The sequence below is a fragment of the Callithrix jacchus genome, chromosome 1 (genome assembly GCF_049354715.1).
Source record: "Callithrix jacchus isolate 240 chromosome 1, calJac240_pri, whole genome shotgun sequence".
NCBI classification, from domain to species: domain Eukaryota; kingdom Metazoa; phylum Chordata; class Mammalia; order Primates; family Cebidae; genus Callithrix; species Callithrix jacchus.
The window spans coordinates 144,598,209-144,619,889 of NC_133502.1; the positions used below are offsets into that span (position 1 = coordinate 144,598,209).

The 21,681-nt window shown below is 41.1% G+C and overlaps 1 protein-coding gene and 1 pseudogene across 6 annotated transcripts in view; one reads left to right on the forward strand and one right to left on the reverse strand.

Moving 5' to 3' along the window:
- Positions 1-21,681, forward strand: part of FRMPD1 (FERM and PDZ domain containing 1) — a 159,989-nt gene that overhangs the window by 31,781 nt on the left and 106,527 nt on the right. The gene's annotated exons all lie outside the window — the stretch shown is intronic.
- Positions 706-2,208, reverse strand: LOC100392493 (dnaJ homolog subfamily B member 6 pseudogene; annotated as a pseudogene). Its single transcript, XR_001912836.4, has one exon. The product of XR_001912836.4 is annotated as a dnaJ homolog subfamily B member 6 pseudogene (transcript).

The following is a 21,681-nucleotide window of genomic DNA, read 5'->3' on the forward strand; positions in this document are numbered from 1 at the left end:
CACACCATGACCTCAAGGAGCTCATATTCTAATGACACAAATGTCAACAATGATAATATAATGTGCTAATAGAAACCGAGGTATGCATGAAGAAAAAAAGAAAAGAAAAAAAAAGATAATATAATGTGCTAAGTACGGTGATAGAGGTAAATAGAAAGTCCTATAGAAGAAAGGAAAAATTAAGTCTGTTTGCACTTCTTGGGTATCACTTCACAGATGAAGTAAGGTTGCCCGGGTCTTGAAGAAGAAGAGGAGATCACTGAATGGAAAAGGAAAGGAAGAACAGCATGTTAAAAAGCACTTAAATGTTGGAAAAATGGTTAAAAGCAAAATAACAAAAAATAATAACAATAAAGCAAAAAAGTACTTAGAGCATCCTTACAATAGCTGAATGGCATGGCACACAAATACAGATTTGGAAACCAGTAGGAGAGGCTGCGAAGCCATAGGATTGGTTGTTATCAGCCAGAAACAGTTGCTGTCACTCAGCATTTAAAGTAACTCTGATTTTCTTGGCAGTCTGGGCAAAAAGGAATGTGTGATGAGTTAGATAGCTTTTATTAACTGATTAAGGGAAGCATGTAGGTTTGTCAAAAGAGACAAATAATTTTCTTAGCAGTAAACTCTGAAGAGTTTCCAATGTGCACCTTGATATTAGAGTCACTGAACAATACAGTTTAGAATAATAAATTCACAAATTCCATATTTCTTTTTTTTTTTTGCACCAACACATTCAAATTTATTTTCTTTTTTTTTTTTAAGCAAATGACAAAGACCTGGTTTACCAGCTTTACTTTTTTAAACCTAAGCTTAACATTACATATTTAAACAATTGTCAAAACTTACTAAGTTGCCAGCATTCATGCACAACTAGAAAACATCCGTAATTTATATTAAACCAGAAATGTATTACCATTAATGCATTAATATCTTTCACTACTAAATACTGAAAAAAATGGAAATTATTTCTGTAGAAGATTCATCCTGGCCATGTTAACTTCACAGCAGGCCGACGCTACCTGGCTCACATTTCAGACACAATGAAAAGCAGGTCCATGCTGGTGTTAGTGTACAATCTTGTCCTACACTAAAGAGTCAAGACTCACCTTGGAGTACGTTTAATAAAAAAGCAAAGTGCATACAGAGATTTACAACAATTTTAAAGACAAAAAAAAAAAAATGGTCCTATTATGTGGTCCCAACAATAAACTCAAAAGTCTATGACAGATAGAGGCTCCGATGAGCTGTTTATAAATACTTTAGGTACAATTATACTGAAAGTCGAGTTCGTTTGAAATCTTCAAAAAAATGTTCCTGTTAATCCTCAAATGGTGCTTGTTATAGTTTAACATTTCTGTTAAGCGCATGCGTTGAATTACTTGTTATCCAAGAGCCGCAGCTGCTCCTTACCATTTATCGTTAAGGACTTAACTGGCCGTCTTCAACTTCTACTCTTTCTTCACCATTCTCGACAATTCTCTTTGTAGTGATTTTTCTGCCATTGACTATTTTAGTTGAAGTTGATACCGATTTGAAGTTGCCCATCCCACTACCAGCAAATGATGCAGAAGAAAATGAAGTGAGGCCTCCGTGACCCAGTGACCCAAATGAAGTAAATCCTGTATCAAAAGAAGGAAATGCACTTCCAAAAGATGGAAATCCACTGAACGCAGAGAAGAAGACCCCGTCCCTCGGCTTCTGCTTCCTTGGGGACCCCTTCGATTCCCAAAGAACTCCTCAAAAGGGTCTTCAAAGAAGTCAAATGAAAATGGGTCCCTTCCACCAAAACATTCCCTGAAGACATCTTCTGGGTTTCGGAATGTAAAGCCAAATTCAAATGGACTGTCAAAATGAAGTCCACCTCCTCCTCCTCCACCATTTAATCCTTCTTTGCCGTATTTGTCATAGATGTCCCGTTTCTTAGCATCTGACAGCACCTCATACGCCTCTGCTACTTGTTTGAATTTTCTCTCTGCTTCTTCTTTATTCTCAGGATTTTTATCTGGGTACCACTTCAGTGCCAGTTTCCGGTATGCCTTTTTAATATCCTCGGGTGAGGCATGTCTCTGCACGCCTAGAACTTCATAGTAATCCACCATATTTCAAGAGATTGTTGGAATAGGTCCGAGGACTAAGGCGACCAGTGGCGGGACGCAGGGGAGGTGGGGGTGATGGCCCGAATCTCCTCACGGCTCCAGCACTACTGCCAAATTCCATATTTCTTTCTTCTTTTTCTTTTTTCAGAGACAAGGCCTTGCTCTGTTGCCAGACTAGAGTGCAGAGGCATGATCATAGCTCACTGCAGCCTTGAACTCCTGGGCTCAAGCAATCCTCCTGCCTTAGCTTCCTGAGCAGCTGGGACTACAGGTGCATGCCACCACACTCAGCTAATATTTAAATTATTTGCAGAAATAGGGTCTTGCTATGTTGCCCAGGTTGGTCTCAAATTCCTGGCTTCAAGTGATCCTCCCGCCTCAACCTCCCAAAAGTATTGGGATTATAGACATGAGCCAATGTGCCTGCCCTCCATATTTCTTTATACTAACTCAAGTAAAAGTTAAGATCATAATTTTCATAATTTTTCCCTGATAACAGAAGTAATACATGTTCATTATGATACATATACTGGTCATAAAAAGAAGAAAAATTGCTGGTCATGCCAGTATCTAATGCTTTTATATACATAGATGGGCACTACAGCATGTACAGTAATGGGATTATCTAACACATCTATATAAACCTACTTTTTTTACTCAAAAATATATTAGGAACATTTTTCCATGGCATCAGTTATTCTATAGTAAAGCATTTATTGTGCCACTTAATGGATGTACCATAATTTAACAGTATCCTATTGTTGAACCTGTATTCAATTTCCTAATATTCTGTCTAATATGTTGATGAACATTCTTGTTAACAAATCATTGGGCCTATTCATGGTGTTTTCTGTATTAGAGCTCTTTAGGCTGTTAGTATCAGAAAACCAAGTCAAACTATTTTAAGCAAAAATGGAAGTTACCGTGGTAATCACTGAAAAATTCAGGAATAAGTTGGATTTAGACATGGCTGAATTCAAGTGCTTAAGCAATGCTATCAAGTGCTATAGCACTCTCTTCTGTGTAGGTTTTATTTGTAGTCAGGCTCTCTCTCCACAAAGTGGCAAAGGTCATCACTGGCAGTTGCAAGCTTATGTAGTCTTCATAACTCACAATTCTTGAGAAGAAGCACTTTTTGTGACAGCGCCTGCAAAAATCTCAGGGAAACACTGATTGGCCAGCCTGGGTCACATGCCATCCTTGAACCAATCATTATAACATGGGCTGGAGTACTGTAATTAGCCAAGACTTAGCGCACCTTGTGGGTGGGGTCAGCTGCCCTCAAATCACATAGATAAACAAGATTAGTACTGAATAAGAAAGGGATGAGTTCTCAAAGGGAGGGATGCTAGATAGGTTAAAAAAATCCCCACAAATTTCCTGAAGATAAATTTCTACAACAGGGCTATTTGAATCAAAGGGGTTATATATATATATATATACATATATATGTATATGTGTGTATATATTTTTATTTTAGAGTCTCACTCTGTCACCCAGGAAGGAGTGCTGCAGTGGCATGATCATGATCTCGGCTCACTGCTGTAACCTCTGCCTCCCAGATTCAAGTAATTCTCCTGCCTCAGCCTCCCAAGTAGCTAAGATTTCAGGCGCCTGCCACTACACTCAACTAAATTTTGTATTTTTAGTAGAGAAGGGGTTTCACCATGTTCACCAGGCTGGTCTCAAACTCTTTTTTTTTTTTTTTTTAATTTTTTATTGGATTTTAGGTTTTGGGGTACATGAGCAGAGCATGTAAGACAGTTGCGTAGGAACACACATGGCAGTGTGCTTTTCTTTCCTTCTCCCCTTCACCCACATTTGGCATTTCTCCCCAGGCTATCCCTCCCCACCTCCCCCTCCCACTGGCCCTCCCCTTTTCCCCCCAATAGACCCCAGTGTTTAGTACTCCCCTTTCTGTGTCCATGTGTTCTCATTTTTCATCACCCACCTATGAGTGAGAATATGCGGTGTTTCATTTTCTGTTCTTGTGTCAGTTTGCTGAGGATGACGTTCTCCAGATTCATCCATGTCCCTACAAACGACACAAACTCATCATTTCTGATTGCTGCATAATATTCCATGGTGTATATGTGCCACATTTTTCCAATCCAGTCTATTATCAATGGGCATTTGGGTTGATTCCAGGTCTTTGCTATTGTAAACAGTGCTGCAATGAACATTCGTGTACATGTGTCCTTATAGTAGAACGATTTATAGTCTTTTGGATATATACCCAGTAATGGGATTGCTGGGTCAAATGGAATTTCTATTTCTAAGGCCTTGAGGAATCGCCACACTGTCTTCCACAATGGTTGAACTAATTTACACTCCCACCAACAGTGTAAAAGTGTTCCTTTTTCTCCACATCCTCTCCAGCATCTGTTGTCTCCAGACTTTTTAATGATCGCCATTCTAACTGGCGTGAGATGGTATCTCAATGTGGTTTTGATTTGCATCTCTCTGATGACCAGTGACGATGAGCATTTTTTCATATGATTGTTGGCCTCATATATGTCTTCTTTCGTAAAGTATCTGTTCATATCCTTTGCCCACTTTTGAATGGGCTTCTTTGTTTTTTTCCTGTAAATCCGTTTGAGTTCTTTGTAAATTCTGGATATCAGCCCTTTGTCAGATGGGTAAACTGCAAAAATTTTTTCCCATTCTGTTGGTTGCTGATCCACTCTAGTGACTGTTTCTTTTGCCGTGCAGAAGCTGTGGAGTTTCATTAGGTCCCATTTGTCTATTTTGGCTTTTGTTGCCAATGCTTTTGGTGTTTTGTTCATGAAGTCCTTGCCTACTCCTATGTCCTGGATAGTTTTGCCTAGATTTCCTTCTAGGGTTTTTATGGTGCCAGGTCTTATGTTTAAGTCTTTAATCCATCTGGAGTTAATTTTAGTGTAAGGTGTCAGGAAGGGCTCCAGTTTCTGCTTTCTGCACATGGCTAGCCAGTTTTCCCAACACCATTTGTTAAACAGGGAATCCTTTCCCCCTTGCTTGTTTTTGTCAGGTTTATCAAAGATTGTATAGTTGTAGATATGTTGTGTTGCCTCCGGTGCCTCTGTTTTGTTCCGTTGGTCTATATCTCTGTTTTGGTACCAGTACCATGCTGTTTTGATTACTGTAGCCTTGTAGTATAGTTTGAAATCCGGTAGTGTGATGCCCCCCGCTGTGTTCTTTTTGCTTAGAATTGACTTGGCTATGCGGGCTCTCTTTTGGTTCCATATGAAGTTCATGGTGGTTTTTTCCAGTTCTGTGAAGAAAGTCAATGGTAGCTTGATGGGGATAGCGTTGATTCTGTAAATTACTTTGGGCAGTATAGCCATTTTCACGATATTAATTCTTCCTAACCATGAACATGGAATGTTTCTCCATCTGTTTGTGTCCTCTCTGATTTCGTTGAGCAGTGGTTTGTAGTTCTCCTTGAAGAGGTCCCTTACATTCCTTGTGAGTTGTATTCCAAGGTATTTTATTCTTTTTGTAGCAATTGTGAATGGCAGTTCGTTCTTGATTTGGCTTTCTTTAAGTCTGTTATTGGTGTAGACGAATGCTTGTGATTTTTGCACATGATTTTATATCCTGAGACTTTGCTGAAGTTGCTTATCAGTTTCAGGAGTTTTTGGGCTGAGGTGATGGGGTCTTCTAGGTAGACTATCATGTCGTCTGCAAATAGAGACAATTTGGCTTCCACCTTTCCTATTTGAATACCCTTTATTTCTTTTTCTTGCCTGATTGCTCTGGCTAGAACTTCCAGAACTATATTGAATAGGAGTGGTGAAAGAGGGCATCCTTGTCTAGTGCCGGATTTCAAAGGGAATGCTTCCAGTTTTTGCCCATTCAGTATGATATTGGCTGTTGGTTTGTCATAAATAGCTTTTATTACTTTGAGATACGTTCCATCGATACCGAGTTTATTGAGGGTTTTTAGCATAAAGGGCTGTTGGATTTTGTCAAATGCCTTCTCTGCGTCAATTGAGATAATCATGTGGTTTTTGTTTTTGGTTCTGTTTATGTGGTGAATTACGTTGATAGACTTGCGTATGTTGAACCAGCCTTGCATCCCTGGGATGAATCCTACTTGATCATGGTGAATAAATTTTTTGATTTGCTGTTGCATTCGGCTTGCCAATATTTTATTGAAGATTTTTGCATCTATGTTCATCATGGATATTGGCCTGAAGTTTTCTTTTCTTGTTGGGTCTCTGCCGGGTTTTGGTATCAGGATGATGTTGGTCTCGTAAAATGATTTGGGAAGTATTCCCTCTTTTTGGATTGTTTGAAATAGTTTTAGAAGGAATGGTACCAGCTCCTCTTTGTGTGTCTGGTAGAATTCGGCTGTGAACCCGTCTGGACCTGGGCTTTTTTTGTGTGGTAGGCTCTTAATTGCTGCCTCGACTTCTGACCTTGTTATTGGTCTATTCATAGTTTCAGCTTCCTCCTGGTTTAGGCTTGGGAGGACACAGGAGTCCAGGAATTTATCCATTTCTTCCAGGTTTACTAGTTTATGTGCATAGAGTTGTTTGTAATATTCTCTGATGATGGTTTGAATTTCTGTGGAATCTGTGGTGATTTCCCCTTTATCATTTTTTATTGCATCTATTTGGTTGTTCTCTCTTTTCTTTTTAATCAATCTGGCTAGTGGTCTGTCTATTTTGTTGATCTTTTCAAAAAACCAGCTCTTGGATTTATTGATTTTTTGAAGGGTTTTTCGTATCTCAATCTCCTTCAGTTCAGCTCTGATCTTAGTTATTTCTTGTCTTCTGCTGGGTTTTGAGTTTTTTTGATCTTGCTCCTCTAGCTCTTTCAATTTTGACGATAGGGTGTCAATTTTGGATCTCTCCATTCTCCTCATATGGGCACTTATTGCTATATACTTTCCTCTAGAGACTGCTTTAAATGTGTCCCAGAGGTTCTGGCATGTTGTGTCTTCGTTCTCATTGGTTTCAAAGAACTTCTTTATTTCTGACTTCATTTCATTGTTTACCCAGTCAACATTCAAGAGCCAGTTGTTCAGTTTCCATGAAGCTGTGCGGTTCTGGGTTGGTTTCTGTATTCTGAGTTCTAACTTGATTGCACTATGGTCTGAGAGGCTGTTTGTTATGATTTCAGTTGTTTTGCATTCTTTGAGCAGTGCTTTACTTCCAATTATGTGGTCAATTTTTGAGTAGGTGTGATGTGGTGCTGAGAAGAATGTATATTCTGTGGATTTGGGGTGGAGAGTTCTGTAAATGTCTATCAGGTTTGCTTGCTCCAGGTCTGAGTTCAAGCCCTGGATATCCTTGTTGATTTTCTGTCTGGTTGATCTGTCTAATATTGACAGTGGAGTGTTAAAGTCTCCCACTATTATTGTGTGGGAGTCTAAGTCTCTTTGTAAGTCATTAAGAACTTGTCTTATATATCTGGGTGCTCCTGCATTGGGTCCATATATGTTTAGGATCATTAGCTCTTCTTGTTTTATCAATCCTTTTACCATTATGTAATGGCCTTCTTTGTCTCTTTTGATCTTTGTTGCTTTAAAGTCTATTTTATCAGAGATGAGAATTGCAACTCCTGCTTTTTTTTTACTCTCCATTTGCTTGGTAAATCTTCCTCCATCCCTTTATTTTGAGCCTTTGTGTATCCTTGCATGTGAGATGGGTTTCCTGGATACAGCACACTGATGGGTTTTGGATTTTTATCCAATTTGCCAGTCTGTGTCTTTTGATTGGTGCATTTAGTCCATTTACATTTAGGGTTAATATTGTTATGTGTGAATTTGATACTGCCATTTTGATGCTAAGTGGCTGTTTTGCCTGTTAGTTGTTGTAGAATCTTCATTACGTTGATGCTCTTTAACTTTTAGTGTGATTTTGGAATGGCTGGTACTGGTTGTTCCTTTCTATGTGTAGTGCCTCTTTTAGGAGCTCTTGTAAAGCAGGCCTGGTGGTGACAAAATCTCTGAGTACTTGCTTGTTCGCAAAGGATTTTATTTTTCCTTCACTTCTGAAGCTCAGTTTGGCTGGATACGAAATTCTGGGTTGAAAGTTCTTTTCTTTAAGAATGTTGAATATTGGCCCCCACTCTCTTCTGGCTTGTAGTGTTTCTGCCGAGAGATCTGCTGTGAGTCTGATGGGCTTCCCTTTGTGGGTAACTTGATCTTTCTCTCTGGCTGCCCTTAGTATTTTCTCCTTTACTTCAACCTTGTTGAATCTGACGATTATGTGCCTTGGGGTTGCTCTTCTTGCAGAATATCTTTGTGGTGTTCTCTGTATTTCCTGCATTTGAGTGTTGGCCTGTCTTGCTAGGTGGGGGAAGTTTTCCTGGATGATGTCCTGAAGAGTATTTTCCAGCTTGGATTCATTCTCTTTGTCCCCTTCTGGTACACCTATCAAACGTAGATTAGGTCTTTTCACATAGTCCCACATTTCTTGGAGACTTTGTTCATTCCTTTTTGCGCTTTTTTCTCTAATCTTGGTTTCTCGTTTTATTTCATTGAGTTGGTCTTCGACTTCAGATATTCTTTCTTCTGCTTGGTCAATTCGGCTATTGAAACTTGTGCATGCTTCGCGAAGTTCTCGTATTGTGTTTTTCAGCTCCTTTAATTCATTCATATTCCTCTCTAAGTTATCCATTCTTGTTATCATTTCCTCATATATTTTTTTAATTTCCTTAGTTTCTTTGCATTGATTTAATACGTGTTCTTTTAGCTCACAAAAGTTTCTCATTATCCACCTTCTGAAGTCTAATTCCGTCATTTCATCACAGTCATTCTCCGTCCAGCTTTGCTCCCTTGCTGGTGAGGAGTTTTGGTCCTTTCTAGGAGGCGAGGTGTTCTGGTTTCGGGTGTTTTCCTCCTTTTTGTGCTGGTTTCTTCCCATCTTTGTGGGTTTATCCGCTTGTCGTCTGCGTAGTTGCTGACTTTTCAATTGGGTCTCTGAGTGGACACCCAGATTGTTGATGATGAAGTATTTCTGTTACTTGGTTTTCCTTCTACCAGCCTAGCCCCTTCGCTGTACGACTGCTGAGGTCCACTCCAGGCTCTGCTTGTCTGGGGTGCACCTCTAGCAGCTGTGGCACAGTGAGGGATGCTACCCGTTTCTTTTTCTGCTATCTTTGTCCCAGGATGATGCCTGCCAAATGTCAGTCTTTTGGATATAGAGGGGTCAGGGAGCTGCTTGAGGAGACAGTCTGTACTTTTTTGGAGCTCAATTGCTGAGCTGTGAGCTCTGTTGTTCATTCAGGGCTGTTAGGCTGCTATGTTTGATTCTGCTGCAACAGAGCTCATTAAAAAAAAACCCTTTTTTTCTCAAATGCTCTGTGTTGGGGGGTTTGGGCTTTATTTTTCGATGTCCGATGAGGTGTCCTGCCCAGCTAGAAGGCAGACTAGCCACTGTTTGGCTGCCGAGTCTCCGCCCTGCTGTTGTGTGATTCGCCCTGTTCCTGCAGGCTCTGCTGTGGTCTCCGCCACGCCCTGCGGCGGAGTCTCTTCATTGTAGCGTGTTGCCTCGGCAATGGCAGGCTGCGTCAGCAGTGGGCGTGTATCTCAGTAGGGACGGGTTGCCTCGGCAATGGCTGGCTGCGTCAGCAGTGGGCGTGTATCTCAGTTGGGGCGGGTTGCCTCGGTAGTGGTGGACGCCCCTCCCCCACAGAGCGTCTCAGACCGTCTGCTCCGGATAGTTTGAAATCGCGGTTTTGTTCGTCCCACCGGGTATCCCAAACGATCTGTCCCTGCAATCCCCTGGGCTGGCCTACTGTCCAAGTCTCGTTCAGTCTCAAGTCCAGCCCTCTCAAGTCTCAGGTTGCCAGTTCAACAGGGCACCTGGACAAGTGTGCCCTGTGGGGATTGCTGGGTAGGGCCGGCCGCCGCCACCCCGGCTGCCGGCTTTGCCAGGCAGACCTACTGCCTGGCGTCCCGTGTCTTTTTTATACTTGGGAGTTTCCCCGTTCTGTGGGCAACAAAGATCAGTCTGGAAATGCAACTCCGACTCACCGTTTGTGGATTCAATGAGAGCTCCAATCCTGGGTTGTTCTCACAGCGCCATCTTCGCCAAGTCCGGTCTCAAACTCTTGACCTCAAGTAATCTGCCCATCTCGGCCTTCTAAAGTGCTGGAATTATAGGTGTGAGTCACTGTACCTGGCCTATTTTTAAAAGGTTTCTAATACGTATAGTTAAGTTGCTTTCTAGAATGTGTAAGAATTTGCATGTTCACTTGCAGTGTATGAGAAAGTTCTTTTTCTTAAGACCTCATAACAACTGGGCAATACCATCCTATTTTTTAAATAGTTTTATTTGTATCAAAGTAATACTTTTATAAAAGAAACCTGTGAGAACCAGTGGTGTGCTGTAAACTAGGTCTCTAGGAAGAAGAAAAGCAGCCTGGTGCACTGGTTTACGTCTGAATTCTCAGCACTCTGGGAGGCCAAGGCAAGAGGACTGCTTGAGCCCAGGAGTTCAAGACCAGCCTAGGTAATTTAATGGGCCCCAATCTCTATAAACAAACAAACAAAATTAGCTGGGCTTGGTGGCATGCACCTGTAGTTCCAGCTGCTTGGGAGGCTGAGGTGGGAGGCTCACTTGAGCTTGGGTGGTTGAGGCTGCAGTGAGTTATAATTATTGTACTCCAGCCTGAGTGACAGAGTGAGACCCTATCTCTAAATTAATAAATAAATAAAAGAAAACGCCCACATTTGGAGTTTTTACAAATTTCTGTGGTACAAACATTCCCCCCATAATAGAGGTGTTTAACGACAGTGTTTAAAAGAAATGACAGTTTCTTGCCCCATCTCTCTCTAATACCTTGTTCTTCTCCCCAGAGGAAACCATGCTCAATTATCCTCTTTTCTATTTTATTTGGCTCCAGATTTCTAAATCATATGCTTATACTATTATACGTTAATTTATCAATTTTAAACATTACCTATAGAAATAATAGAAATATATTTCCTACTCTGGTAGGATGAGCTCTTAGTTCTCATACAGTCTCCCTACTTCCCACCTTCATCAATCCCCAGATTTAACTGCTTTTGTTGTTGTTGTTCAATCGATAGCCAGTGTTTACTTATCATGACTTTGTAAATTTCCTTCACTGCTATGCCAAGAAGTACATATCTTATAGAATTCTTAGCTTTCCTTGGAGTTAGTAATTTCCCTAGCGTGTTTTTCTCATTTGTTTAATTTCCTCTGTATTTATTACTAGTGTTTCCAAAGTGTTCTACAATATATGTTATGTACCTATCAACATTTGGATTATCTGCTAAACACAGCAGTTGTTCTTCTCTCCCATGCAAACTTCCTTCTCATAGTCCTTGTCCTTCCTGTGCTAATCTGGAATGGTTGTGTTCTAGCCCTACGGCAACGCACAGCTCTTGTCCTGCCACTTCCCACTTCCCTTCAGTCTCCTCTATTTTGCACTTCTGTTTTCTGAAACCCTTATATTTTTTCCTTCTTGGTTTACTCTCAAATTTTTACAGAAGCTCTTCCAGTTGTTTCCTAAGAAAGATACATGGAAGGTAAAATTTTGGAGATATTTTTTCTTCTTCTAAAAAAAAATGGTATACACATGCAGAACATGCAAGTTTGTGCATAGGTATACGTGTGCCATGGTGGTTTGCTGCATGTATTGCCCCATGCCCTAAGTTCTGTCCCTTCACTCCCAACCCCGCAACAGGCCGTGGTGCGTGTTGTTCCCTTCTCTGTGGTACATTTGTTCTCATTGTCCTGGAGATTTTTAAAGTATAAAAATATCTTTTTTTTTTTTTTGAGACGGAGTTTCGCTCTTGTTACCCAGGCTGGAGTGCAATGGCGCGATCTCGGCTCACCGCAACCTCTGCCTCCTGGGTTCAAGCAATTCTCCTGCCTCAGCCTCCTGAGTAGCTGGGATTACAGGCATGTGCCACCACGCCCAGCTAATTTTTTGTATTTTTAGTAGAGATGGGGTTTCACCATGTTGACCAGGATGGTCTCGATCTCTTGACCTCATGATCCACCCCGCCTCGGCCTCACAAAGTGCTGGGATTACAGACGTGAGCCACCACGCCTGGCAAAAATATCTTTATTATGTCCTCCACTTGGCCAATTGTTTGGCTGACTATGAAATTTTAGGTGGAAAACAATTTCCTCAGAATTTTGAAGACATCGATCCATTGTCTTTTGACTCATTCTCACTCTTCAGATATTATTGAAATTGCCATTATGACAGTGGAGAAATGAGAATTCATTTTAATTTGGATTTAAAACAAACTGCATTGTGCATGTATTGGCTGTCCTCTATGGGTAGCCTCTCTCTCTCTTTTTTTTGAGATGGAGTCTCACTCTGTCACCCAGTCTGGAGTACTTTGGCGAAATCTTGGCTCACTGCAACCTCCGCACCCAGGGATCAAGCAGTTCTCTGCCTCAGCCTCCCTAGCAGCTGGGACTGCAGGTGCGTGCCACCACACCCAGCTAATTTTTATACTTTTGGTAAAGACGGGGTTTCACCATCTTGACCAGGCTGGTCTTGAACTCGTGACCTTGTGATCCACCCACTTCGGCTTCCCAAAGTGCTGGGATTACAGGTGTGAGTCACTGTGCCTGGCTTGGGTAGCCTTTCTTTTTACCTGGCACCAACCTTGAAGAGAACACTCAAAATTTCTTTACAAGTCCCCACTAAAGAGAGCTATTTTATAAACCATTAATGTTCAACATAGAATTTATTTGATATTTTCTAGGTGAAACAGAGGTGAAGGTTGGTATTGCCCAGCAGTTTGGCATTCAATTTAATTCCTCATTAGACATTCTGACTTTCTCCCTTTTCAAACTGGCTTGATGTTTTTTCAATTTTAAAAATTAAAGTAAAATTGCATTTAATAAAATCACCCTTTTTAGTATACAGTTCTGTGAGTTTTATCAAAACATATACAGTTGTGTAAACAACACCGCCATAGAGATACGGAATAGTCCCATCAGTTCCCGAATTTCCCCCTTACTTCCTTGTGGTCAGCCCTTCTTCTAACCCCTACACCCTGGCAAGCAAGCACTGATCTGTTTTCTGTCCCTAATGTTTTGCCTTTGTCAAATAAATGGATCATAGAATGTAGCTTTTGAGTCTGGCTTCTTTCACTTAGCGTAAGCATAGACTAGAAAAGTTCCAGGGAAGTCACCTAATCTCTCCAGGCCCAGGATTGCTCATCTGTAAGATAGGAGCTATATCATCTGTCCTCTGCCTTTCAGAATGATTGGAGGGGAAGAGGACATGCTAGGTGGGAGGGTGCATTGAGAAGTGTAAAGTGCTACACGAGGACAAATCGTGGTGATGATAGTGAGTAAAAAAAAAGTGTGCCAAGAGAGAAAAGAGATCACTGAGTGTTAGCTTTCGAATAACCCACAACTGTGGGCTTTTAATTCTGATTTCAAAGGAAAGTGGTTTATGCTTTTTTTTTTTTTTTTTTGAGATAGAGTCTTACTCTATCTCCCAGGTTGGAGTGCATTGGCACGATCTCGGCTCATTGCAACCTCCACTTCCAAGGTTCAAGTGTTTCTCCTGCCTCAGCCTCCTGAGTAGCTGGGATTATAGGCATGTGCCCCCATATCCAGCTAATGTTTGTATTTTTACTAGAGATGCGGTTTCCCCATGTTGGCCAGGCTGGTCTCGAATTCCTAGCCTCAGGTGATCTGCCCACTTCGGCCTCCCAAAGTGCTGGAAATACAGGCATAAGCCACTGTGCCTGACTGATTCATGCTTTTTAATGAAATGGCTTGTGTTACAGGCAGTCCATGTCTCTGTGGCCCAGAGAGCAGCCTAATAATGCCAGGGAGATGGCTGACCACCAGTCTGGTGATAAAACTGCCCACAGATTTTCAGGAACGGATCCCATTTTAGTAAATCTTTGATGTATTAAACAACTTTTGTTTATGTAACATCCCAGAGAGAGGGGGTCTCAGGACCACGGTGCAGAAAGTCAAGGATGTTTCCTGCTTGTGACCTCATGGGAGACGTTTTCTAAATCTTTTACTCTTCAAAGTTGATAAGAAAATAAGGCCTTTTCAACTTACTAAAAATTCTGCCAGTTCCCTACTTAGTAAGATCTTGAGTGCTCCCAGGAAAGAGTCATTACAGACTGTTCTAATGTGTTCTAGCACCCTTACTTTAGTAAGGTACTTCTTCAAATGTTGGCTTTACTTCCTCCTCAATGCCTATCCTGATCTTCACAGTTCCAGCTCTCCTCTCTCAAAGTGACTTCCTGCTATGAAATGCCCTGAGAGCAGAGGTTCCTCAACTTTCTCATTTCATGGTGCCCACAGTCATTTTTCATAGCACCCCCAGGCAAAATAAATATGTAATAGTTCCATGTATTAAGTAGTTAGATCCAAATAACTTAATAATCATTGAAGTCCTAATAATTTAGTAGTTGTTTGAAAAAAATGCGCATACATTTAAAAAATTATGCTTTTATTTAACTTTAAAAGAACCACAGTAAGTGACTAATGGGATGTGTGTGCCTGTTGGGTGCTGTACAACTTCTCAAACCTTGGATCAGATGGTACACATTTCCTCTTCCATGTTGGGTTTTGTGCTAAAAAGGTACTTACTTTTTTATCACAGCAACTAATGAAAACTCAGCTTTGCAAAGGTATAATGTCATAAGAACGTAGCATGATCTGAGAGCTGCCTGGAGCTGGTAGTTTGCACACGTCCAGTAGATTCTGGGTGTTGCCATGTTTCCCTTGAAAAAATAAATATCCCACTGTAACCCTGTGAATTTTCTGTGGCTCTGCAGGACACCTCAACCCTTAGTTTGGCCTTAGAAGTTTTCTGTACCTCTGATGATAAAAAGCACATTCTACTTTCTATCATAGTTATTTAAAGACATACATTACGTCTCCTAGAAGAGCTTTTTGAAGGTCAGGACCATGTCTGACTCATCTCTGTACCCTCCTTAATACCTCTCAGTAAAAGTAACTAGCATTTTATGAGCACTTACGAAGGCCAGGATGACCATACATCCATGGGCTGGATGACTCCAGAGTCCATGCACTTCCCAGGACACCTCACCTAACACAGTGCCTTACCCATAAGCTCCCAGTCAATTTTACTTGAATGAGTGCATAGAATTGCATGTACTTAATTTGGGCCACACCTTGCAAAACAATTCATAGAACCCAGTCAGGCCAAGTAGATGCCTCTATACACCCAGCATGAGTTTGGGGCATAGCACTGGGGCTATGCATAGCTCTGTCACTTATCTCTGGCCTCAAGCAAATGGTTTAACTGTTATGTGTTTCTGTTTTCCTCAACTGCAAAATCGGATAACAATACCCCACTTGGGAGTATTATGAAGGTCAAATGAGATATTGTCTGCATAAGGGCTCTGAAGGACATCAAGGTGATGCATGTTAAGGGATTATGGTGCAGGTGTAGGTAACACAAATACCATTAATGGGATACCCCTATTCTATGCTTCTTCCTGGTAGGGCTGAAGGAGGGGGTGGCTGAACTGAGGACATAGTTACGGAGGATGAAGGGGCTATAAGTAGCTATTTCTGTTCCCCAAGTGACCATTCTCTAGGCACAGACTGAAATTCCCTCTGGAGCTGCCCTAATGGACACATTAGTATCAGTTGACAAAGTACCATATGCTCTGAAATGTTCTCCCATTAGGCTTCATGGGAGGTGGCAGGAATTCATAGTCCATGATAGGAAATCTGCCATGATTTTAGTCTCCAGTAAAGTATGCTCCTAGGCCTCCCAGGGTCTGGAAGATCAGGCTATGCCTCCAACCACATCATGATACAGAAGACATTACCTATTTTAAGACAGGAAGTCTGTAAAGTAAGATTATCTTTGTCCATAGGAAACTCATAAAATTATCCTTTTTTTTAAAAAAAAATTGTATTTTAACAATGGACTTTTTGTGAGTATTTGCTATTTGGTTTCAGGTTAATGAGCATGTGTACTGGTCATTAATCAGGATCCAGATTATGAAAATAATATGTCTTCAGTGGCATTAATACGTACATAGTTTTTCATAAGCCAACATGTTATTTATTTATATATTTATTTATTTAGAGACAAGTCTCACTCTGTTATCCAGGGTGTTGTGCAATGGAGCCCAGTAAAGTCTGGGCTCACTACAGCCTTGACCTCCTGGACTCAAGCCATCCCCCCACCTCAGCCTCCTGAATAACTGGGATAACAGGCATTGCACCACCACACCTAGCTAATTTTTGTATTTTTTGTAGAGACTGGATTTCGCATGTTGCCAAGCTGGTCTTGGACTCCTGAGCTAAGTGATCTGCCCACTGCAGCCTCCCAAAGTGCTGGGATTACAGAGCATGTTTTATTTTGTGGAAACTTTTTTTGCTAGAAGTATCATCTCTCTTAATACCAGTCGGTCTGCATAAAAAAGAATGAAAGAAAAAAAGGAAGAAAGAAAGACCCAAGCTCCATGAATTGCAAAAGAAAAGGTGGACTTAAAGTGTCAAGATCTGGGAGTTTCAAAATGTGTAACAATAGCTGCCATTTATTGAATGCCCAGATCCTGTGCTAGGTGCTTTATCCTTATTAGTTAATTTAATTCTCACAACGCTTTTCAAGATTAGTGTTATCTGCGCCTTAGGATGAGAAAAATGAGAAGTTACATTAGTTGTCCAAGGTCATAAAGCTAACAACAGCTGGCATTCAAGCCATGTCTGACTCCACAGCCCATATCCTTTCCAGAACATCCGCCTCTGATTCAAAGAACAGGCTGAAACACAGTGTTGCAGTACACAGTACATAGTAACAAAACGTGAATAAAGCCTTGTTTGTAAGAAAAATCTAGATCATCCTCCCTCTCCCTATCCTACACCAAAGATGGGAGAGAAACCTTCCAAGACATCCCCCTGTGTCTGGAGACTCACCATGCACTGTTTCTAGAATTTAGGGAATGTTTTAGCTGGAGGGGTCCAGGCTAGTCTGGTGCCTCCCCGACATCCCCCAGTTAGTTTCATTCTGATGTTCATTCACTCTGCTTATACCTGTCCTCTATAAGGGGCTTCTATTTAGTAGGATTTGAGTTGTATGAAGGATTCTACTCATCTCCCTTCTACCAACGTTGACAAAACACTGATATAGTCCAATTCTATGTTTTATAGGTGGAGATCTCTCTGACCTAGAGCAGGATTGATCAAAATAACCTAGAAAGGTGGGACAGACCCTTTGCTCTTTAAAATTTTAATTTCTGGATCACTACAGGGAAACTATTGTGGTGAGAAAGACAATCACCATGGGAAATATGCTCCCAAAGCTGTTTTCACCTGTTGACAGAACAGGCGGGTAGCAGAACCAGACTGACTCCCATCACCGACACCAGCTATCTGGATGATCTTGGGCAGGTTACTTAACCATGAAGAGTCTCTTCATCTCCAAAAAAGATACATGATACTTTCTTGTTGGAGTTTTTGTGATAGTATATTAAAAATACATAGGGTACAACAGATATTCCTTTCCATCCTTAGAGCCTTCCATAGGCTGTTCTCTCTGCCTGGAAGCTCTATCATCCTTCTCATCCTTCTCCCCTTCGGGTAGCTGACTTGGACTTTTTTTTTTTTAATTTATTTTACTTTTGGTGCGTACTATATCTGGCATTTCTCCCTATGTTCTCCTTCCCCACCCTCCCCTCCCTCCCCACCCCCTTACTTGGACTTATTATTTAGTTTCTTTCATTAGATTTCTTGGATTTGAACCCAAGCTCTTCCTAGTTGAGTGACCAGGGGAACATTTAGCCTTGGTTTTCTCATGTATAAAGTAGGGATATTAATATAATTCACAGCATTATTAAAATGAGATAAAAAGCTTAGAACGGTGCCTAACAAATATTAGGTCTCAATAAAATTTAGCACGGACCATTTGTGGGATCCATAACATAATTCCAGATGCATAACATAATTCTTTTTCCTCCTTGGGTAAGCTATTCACATTGCTTAGCAGCTCCTGACATTTACTCTTTATTCTTGGAGTTCAGAAATTTCACCAGGATATATTTTTAAATATCCATTCTGCCAATCTTTGTCTTTTATTGGTGTATTTAGATTATTTACATTTAATATAATTATTGAAATGTTAGAACTGAACTCTGCTATGTTGTTATTTCTTTTCTTTCTGCACAGGGGAACGTCTTGGACGCTTTCTCTCCCATCTGTTTGTTTCCCGCTTCTCACTCCTCTTTTTTCTTTTTCCTGCCTTCCTGTGGACTGCTCTGGCTTTTTTTAGAATTCCACTTTGATTTATCTGAAGTATTTTTCAGTGTACCTCTCTGTATAGTTTTTAAAGTTGTTGTTCAAGTATTATATTGTACATAAGTAACTTATTACAGTCTACTGCTCCTGACATTTTACCCCTTTCACTGAAATACCTAGGACTGGAAGTTCTAGGTATGTGTTTTAAAACTAACACAGTATAGAAACTAGAGTCTTTTTTTACCTGATAACTCAAGTCCATACATTTAATGTATAGGTAACTTAAGTGCAGACATTTTATCTGATAATTCAAAACTATGAACTTAGTCTTTTTCTCTTTTCTTTCTTTTTTTTTTTTTTTTCTTTCTGTTGAGACGGAATCTCACTCTGTTGTAGGCTGGAGTGCAGTGATGCAATCTTGGCTCACTGCAACGTCCACCTCCTGGTTCAAGCGATTCTCCTGCCTCAGCCTCCCGAGTAGCTGTGACTACAGGTGTACGCCACCACACCCAGATAATTTTTATATTTTTAGTAAAGATGGTGTTTTACCATGTTGGCCAGGATGGTCTTGCTCTCTTGACCTCATGATCTACCCACCTCAGCCTCCCAAAGTGTTGGGATTACAGGCGTGAGCCACTGTGCCTATCTGTTAGTCTTTTTTTTCTATTATTTTTTGGTTATTGCTTTGCTCATTTGTTATTTTTTGCTCTATTTGGGACTGTTATTTGGGTATCTTCTAGATAATTCATAGTGTTTTAAAATCCTCTCACTCATAATTCCTATTTCTTTTTATTTTTGGCCTGGTACTTTGGGGTAGTTCTCCTTTTTTATCTTTCAGGTCATTAAATCAGCTTTCAGTGGTGTTCATTGCATTTTTCATTTCCACAATTGAAAATTTTAAAAATTGTGTATTTAACTTTCAAAAATAATTTTTCCTCATTTTCATCATTTCTTTCTGATCTCTACTTGAATCTCCTTACATTTTTTTTATTTTAAAAAGTTAGTTTTTCTTCCATTAAATCAATCTCAATGTGATTCCTCTCTTTCAGTTATTTGGCTTGATTGTGCTCCTTCGAGCTATTGGCTCCCCTTAAATAATCTCTGATCTGCTTTGGCTACTTATATCAACACCTGGGCAAGTTGGGATTTTGTGGCCTCTTGGGTACAATTGTTCAGTGATCACGAAAGGAAAGAAGGATGCTTCTCCAGTGGCCTGGTTGTGAACAGAGCTACCTGACTGGGTCCAGCAGGCTGAGGTGAGGTGGAAGAGGCTTTTAGGATCTTTGGACACTCCCAGAATTACTAGGGTGGGGTTGGGCTGCTGTGTGCCATTGTGTAGTTTATTTATTGCAAGGGCACCTGGTGGAGAGGATTAACAGGACCTAAAATCCACTTTCTGAGCTGTGTACCCTGGTGGGGAGCTACATCAGCCCAAGGGAAGGAAGCATACTTTCTCATTTTCACAAAGGCATCTGAATGGGGAAGCTTTTTTCTAGCCCACATAAAGATGCTGTGTGGGCTAGGCGTGACCCTAAGGGTATAGTGTGGCCCACCTGTGACATTCCATTCTATAGAGGCAGGCCTTGACAGAATCAGGGGTCTTCCTGCAGAGCTATGTGCAGGAAGTGGGCAGGGACAGTTCTTCCTCACCTGTTGAGGGGTCCTGCTCAGTTCGGGTCAGCTGGGTCCCTCAGGTAGCCCAGGATTGAAAGCCTTCCCTGCAGACTCACTAGTGAGGCTGACTACTTCCCAGGCTCCTGGGCCTTGGTCCTTCTTGGAATTGTGAACAGTGTGGCAGCGATACCGCCCTTTGCCAATCCTGCACTGGGATTTTGTTGGGGGGGGTCTCCTTTGTGCTCCATCTATAGGCAACAGTGTCCTATGCCCCATTTACTGCGTGTCTCCCAATTTGGGTCCCCTTAGCAGGGAGCTGGGTTATAGAGAGGGGGTCCGGAGGCAGGCCCCCATCTTCAGAGAAACCCCCTGGGTAGGCAGGTTAAGGTGATTTAGGAAGTTTCTTCATAACACAGTTCTATTACAGTCATCTGTCCTCCCCCAAGAATAGAGCTCTGTTTCCCAGATAAATCTGAATCTGAATCCCATTTACCAGCTCTGTAACCTTATGCCAATCACTTGAATTCTCTGAGCTTGCCTCAGTTTCATCTGTAAAGTGGGGATTGTAATGTGTGTCTTGCATAACTCAAGGAGCTGTTGAGAGAATAAAATGAGATGATTACTCCATTTGGTGTTATGCAAACTGAAAAGTGCTGTGTGAAAGTAAAGGAGTTGAAGAAAATAGTGCTAGAGAGGGTGGCATCTGCCCCTGGGGGCGGTGGGGAGCACAGTAGTAGTGAAAAGTTGCAGTCACCCAACAGGTGCAAAGCAGAATGAAGCCTGTGGGAATTGGGCCAGATGTAGTTGTCAAGACCAAGGTAGGGCCACCCTTGATACTGACCACAACCTCAAGGACATGCCTTCCTCTCAGGAGCTGATCTCCCAAGAGCTGAGCCAGCAGGAAAAAAAAGAGAGAGAGAATTTTAAAAAGAGATAAAAAGGCAAGAGTAATAGATGCTGAAGCCAGCCCTATTTTTTCAAAGCTGTCTCTCAAAACATTGAAATATTTATCACCTGAGGAATGAGCTAAAAATTCATCTGACAAGAGACATAAAGAGCTTGAATATTTTTGAAAACTTGTGATAATAATTCCGAATTCTATACAAATATCTTATTGCCTTCCTCTGTTTCTAACTGAGTCATTGTGTCCATTGCATTAGCAATAAATTCGAATACCAGTTTTATCAAGGAGCAGAGATGCGATTAGGACAGGAAAAGAAATGTAAGAAGACAAGGCTTAGATGAGAGCTAAGGAAGCAATCTAGAAATGAGACATGTTTTCCATCCTCCTGCCCTACCACTAAAAAAAAAAAAAAAAGGTAAAAATAGATCCTCTTTGGGAGAATGACCATGATAAGCAGTCAGCAAGGTTTGGAGCATGTTGGGAGACTGATCTCTCTTCACCAGTAAACAGATAATGAACTTTCTAGCTCAACTCCCTATTCTTAGTATTATCCAGTGAATTGCACAATTCATTTTTAAGAAATGAGCCGTGAATGTTTGCTTCTGTGTCCTAGAATCTTGGCAGTAAAAACATGTTTTTTACATGTTTTTTTGTTTTTTGTTTTTGACGGAGTTTCACTCTTGTTGCCCAGGCTGGAGTGCAAGGGCACCATTTCGGCTCACCCCAACCTCTACCTTCCAGGTTCAAGCAATTCTCCTGCCTCAGCCTCCTGAGTATTTGGGATTACAAGCTCACACCACCACACCCAACTAATTTTGTATTTTTAGCAGAGACATGGTTTCTCCATGTTGGTCAGACTGGTCTCAAGCTCCTGACTTCAGGTGATCTGCCC